Source organism: Callorhinus ursinus, unplaced genomic scaffold (genome assembly GCF_003265705.2).
Source record: "Callorhinus ursinus isolate GAN/ISIS: 27379988/994484 unplaced genomic scaffold, GSC_fseal_2.0 scaffold33, whole genome shotgun sequence".
Taxonomy (NCBI): Eukaryota; Metazoa; Chordata; class Mammalia; order Carnivora; family Otariidae; genus Callorhinus; species Callorhinus ursinus.
This window is the reverse complement of record NW_027397095.1, coordinates 7,553,214-7,558,105: the sequence shown is the minus strand read 5'-3', so window position 1 is coordinate 7,558,105 and position 4,892 is coordinate 7,553,214. Positions and strand designations below refer to the sequence as shown.

The window sequence follows — 4,892 nt, the reverse complement described above, 5'->3', positions numbered from 1 at the left end:
GGGGGGGGGGGGGGGGGGGGGGTGGCTGGGTGATATACATTGGGGAGGGTATGTGCTACGGTGAGTGCTGTGAATTGTGCAAGACTGTTGAATCACAGATCTACACTTCTGAAACAAATAATGCAACATATTTTAAGAAAAAAGAAAAAGAAGAAGATAACAGGAGAGGAAGAAAAGGGGAGTATGTCAGAGGGGGAGACGAACCATGAGAGATGATGGACTCTGAAAAACAAACTGAGGGTTCTAGAGGGGAGGGGGGGAGGGGGATGGGTTTTCCTGGTGATGGGTATTGAGGAGGGCACGTTCTGCATGGAGCACTGGGTGTTATGAACAAACAATGAATCATGGAACACTGCACCAAAAACTAATGATGTAATATATGGTGATTAACATAACAATAAAAAAAGAATTAAAAAAAAAGTGTTATTCACCATGACCAAGTGGGATTTATTCCTGGGATGCAAGGGTGGTTCAACATTCACAAATCAATCAATATGATAGAGCACATTAACAAAAGAAAAGACAAGAACCACATAGTCTTCTCAACTGATGTACAAAATGCATTTGACAAAACACAACATCTGTTCCTGATTAAAATTCTTCAGAGTATAGGGATAGAGGGAACATTCTTCAATATCATAAAATCCATCTATGAAAAGTCCACAGCAAATATCATTATTAATGGGGAAAAGCTGAGAACTTTTCCCTTAAGGTCAGGAACATGACAGGAATGCCCACTCTCACCACTATTATTCAAAATAGTGCTGGAAGTTCTAGGCTCAGTAATCAGACAACAAAAAGAAATAAAAAACATCCAAATTGGCAAAGAAGAAGTCAAACTCTCTCTCTTTGCAGATGACATGATACTTTATGTGGAAAGCCCAAAAAGTCTTCCCCCAAATTACTAGAATTTATACAGCAATTCAACAATGTGGCAGGACACAAAATCACTGCACAGATATCAGTTACTTTTCTATACATTAACAATGTAACTGTAGCAAGAAAAATTAAGGAATCAATTCCATTCACAACAGCAACAAAAACCATAAGATACCTCTGAATAAACCTAACCAAAGAGGTGAAGGATCTATACTCTCAAAACTACAGAACACTTATGAAAGAAATTGAAGACACAAAAAGATGGAAAAACATTCCATGCTCATGGATTGGAAGAATAAACATTGTTAAAATGTCTATCTTGCTGAGAGCAATGTACACTTTCAATGCCATCCCAATTAAAATACCATTGGCATTTTTCAAAGAGCAAGAACAAACAATCCTGATATTTCTATGGAACCAGAAAAGACCCTGAATCGCCAAGGGAATTGAAAAAGAAAACAAAGCTGGGGGCATCACGTTGCCTGACTTCAAGTTATATTACAAAGCTGTGATCACCAAGACAGCATGGTGTTGAAACAAAAACAGATACATAGACCAATGGAACAGAATACAGACTACAGAAATGAACCCTCTACTCTATAGTCAACTAATTCTCGACAAATCAGGAAAAAATATCCAATGGAAAAAAGACAGTCTCTTCAATAAGTGCTGCTGGGAAAATTGGACAGCCACATGCAGAAGAATGAAACTGGAACATTTTCTTACACCATACACAAAGATAAACTCAAAATGGATGAAAGACCTTAATGTGAGACAGGAATCCTTCAAAATCCTAGAGGAGAAGATAGGCAGTAACCTCTTCCACATCGGCCACAGCAAATTCTTTCAAGACACGTCTCCAAAGGCAAGGGAAACAAAAGCAAAACTGAACTTTTGGGACTTCATCAAGATAAAAAGCTTCTGCACAGCATAGGAGACAGTCAACAAAACTAAGAGGCAACCCACAGAATGGGAGATGATATTTGAAAATGACACTACAGATAAAGGGCTGGTATCCAAGATATTTAAGAGCTTCTCAAACTCAACACTCATAAAACAAATAACCCAGTCAAAAAATGGGCAGAAGACATGAACGGACACTTCTCCAAAGAATACATACAAATGGCTAACAGACATATGAAAAAATGCTGAACATCATTAGCCATCAGGGAAATACAAATCAGAACTGTAATGAGATACCACCTCACACCAGTTAAAATGGCAAAAATTAAGAAGACAAAAAAACAACAAATGTTGCTGAGGATGTGGATAAAGGGGAACCCTCTTACACCATTGGTGGGAATGCAAGCTGGCACAGTCACTTTGGAAAACAGTATGGAGGTTCCTCAACATGTTACAAATAGAGATACTCTCTGACCCAGCAATTGCATTATTTGGGTATTTACCCCAAAAATACAGATGTAGTGAAAAGAAGGGGCACACAAACCCCAGTGTTCATAGCAGCAATGTGCACAACATACAAATTGTGGTAGGAATCAAGAGGCCTTTCAACAGATGAATGGATAAAGAAGATGTGATATATATATAGAATGGGATATTACTCAGCCATCAGAAAGAATGAATACCCACCATTTGCATCGACATGGATGGAACTGGAGGGTATTATGCTAAGTGAAGTAAGTCAAGCAGAGAAAGACAATTATCATATGGTTTCACTCATATGTGGAACATAAGCACAGAGGACTACAGGGAAAGGGAGGGAAATCTGAAGGGGGAGAAATCAGAGAGGGAGATGAACCATGAGAGACTATGGACCCGGGGAAATGAACTGAGGGTCTCAGAAGGGAAGTGGGTTGGGGGAAGAGGTAACAGGGTGATGGGTATTAAGGAGGGTACATGTTGTGATGTGCACTGGGTGTTATATGTAACGAATGAATCGTTGAACACTACATCAAAAACAAATGATGTCTTATACAGTGGCTAACTGAACATAAAAAAAAATACCTACAGCTGATTTTTGTCATAATAGTCAAAACCCTGAAAACAACCTATCTACCCATCAATAAAGGAATAGATAACCAAAAAAGCCCCTAATAATAAATTAAGGAAATAAATAATTTAATTAAATAAAAATATACTAAGGAGATTACAGGAATGTTTTGCAATACTTTCCCAAAAAAATCTTCCTTTTCCCATATACCATATGTTAGTTTGTGTAGGTGTAGCTGTTATAGGCTGAGTTGGAGTGAATTTAGAGTTCCATTGTTGTTTAGGGCATATCCATATATTTGCTTGAATTTGCAAATGTCAGTAGATATTGGAATCCAATAAAAATCTTTGGCTAATGAGTCCCATCTTCCTTCAGTGGAAAGAAGTCTGGTGGTATTTTTAATAGTTCTTATTCCTACTAATTGAACAACATAAGTCTGATTGGTCATAAATTTGGGTAGCAAGACAGTAATTAAGCATTTATATATGTTTCAGGAGCCTTTAATAATTTTTCAGAAATTAGGAGAGCTATACGATTTCCATAAATGTACATTTTGGGTTTCTTCAGTTAGTAAAGAAGGCCATTGACCTGTCATCTTTCCCTTGATCAATTAGTACGTCCAGCTGAGAACCTGGGTAGGACTTCACAAGATGGGTAGCATCATAAGCCTTCCATTTACTTTGATCTGTTCCCAAATATCCACTAAAGGCTTTTTTGCCCCAAGGACAGAGCACTGGGTTGCAAATGGGAGCAAATGCTGACACAGATTTGTACTTTCCAGGATTCTTCAAAGCACAAATCAGAGCTCCATGGCCTCCCATGGAGTGGCCAAAAATAGACATCCTTTGGGGGTCCACTGGAAAATTGGCATTTATGAGTTGGGGAAGCTCCTCAGTTACATAAGAGTACATTCTGTAGTTAGTTTTCCAAGGATCTTCAGTGGCATCCACATAAAACCCAGCACCAGTGCCAAAGTCCCAGCTCTCAACTTCTCCTTTAATATTGCAGCCACGAGGGCTCGTATCTGGAGCAATGATGACAAGGCCATGTTTGGAGGCAGCTTGATGATAACCAGCCTTTGATATAAAATTTTGTTCCATGAAAGTCAAACCAGACAGCCAATATAGTGCAGGGCATTTTCCAGTTTCTGCCTTTGGTGGTAAGTAGATAGCAAATTTCATTTTGCAGTTCAGTTCAACACTGTCATGTTCAAAAACTTTCTGCAATCCTCCAAAGCACTTGTTGCTGGAAATCTTCTTTAATGCCATTCTTCCCCTGACCAATTGCTACTTGCTTTTTTGCCTGCACCAAAGGATAGATGATCCTCGGGGATTGGTGGTGGCAGGGAAACAAGCAGCAGCCGAAGCGGGAAGGCGGGGCCTCATCATCCTGAAATAAAAATATTTCTAATTTTCCTTTTTGTACAAGAAAAAATATTTCTCTAAAGATATATATATATATATAAATAACAATAACCACATGACATGATGCTCAAGATCATTAGTCATTAGATAACATAAATGAAAAACACACTAAGATACCAGTTTATATCAACCAGCATCACTATAATGAAAACAAAACCAAGAAACAAAAATAAAACAGAAAACAACTTGTTTGGTAACATTATGAAGAAATTTTATCATTCATAAATTTCTCATGCGAATGTAAAATGTCTCAATTGCTATGGAAACAATTGAGACACTTTTCACACTAAGCAGAGTTAGTATATGACACAGCAATTCCACTCCTAGCCGTACAGTGGAGGGAATTGAAAATCTGTGTTCACACTTAAATTAACACTAATGTTAATAGCGTTATTCATAATAGCTAAATAGGGGGGAAAACTCACATATGCATTAACTGATAAATGAATGAACAGAAATTTGGTATATTCATACAATGGAATATTATCCAGCCATAAAAAAGAATGTAGCACGAATACATGCTACAAAATGGATGAACCTTGAAAACATTATGCTAAGTAAATAAACCAGTCATAAAGACCACATATTCAAATACAAATCATATCTCATACCTTCTCTCACCAAGAACACATCCTAGT

The 4,892-nt window shown here is 37.7% G+C and overlaps 1 pseudogene; it reads right to left on the bottom strand.

Annotated features, from left to right (window-relative positions):
• Window positions 1-3,393: 3,393 nt before the first annotated feature.
• LOC112809386 (S-formylglutathione hydrolase pseudogene) lies at window positions 3,394-4,212 on the bottom strand (annotated as a pseudogene).
• Window positions 4,213-4,892: the final 680 nt, after the last annotated feature.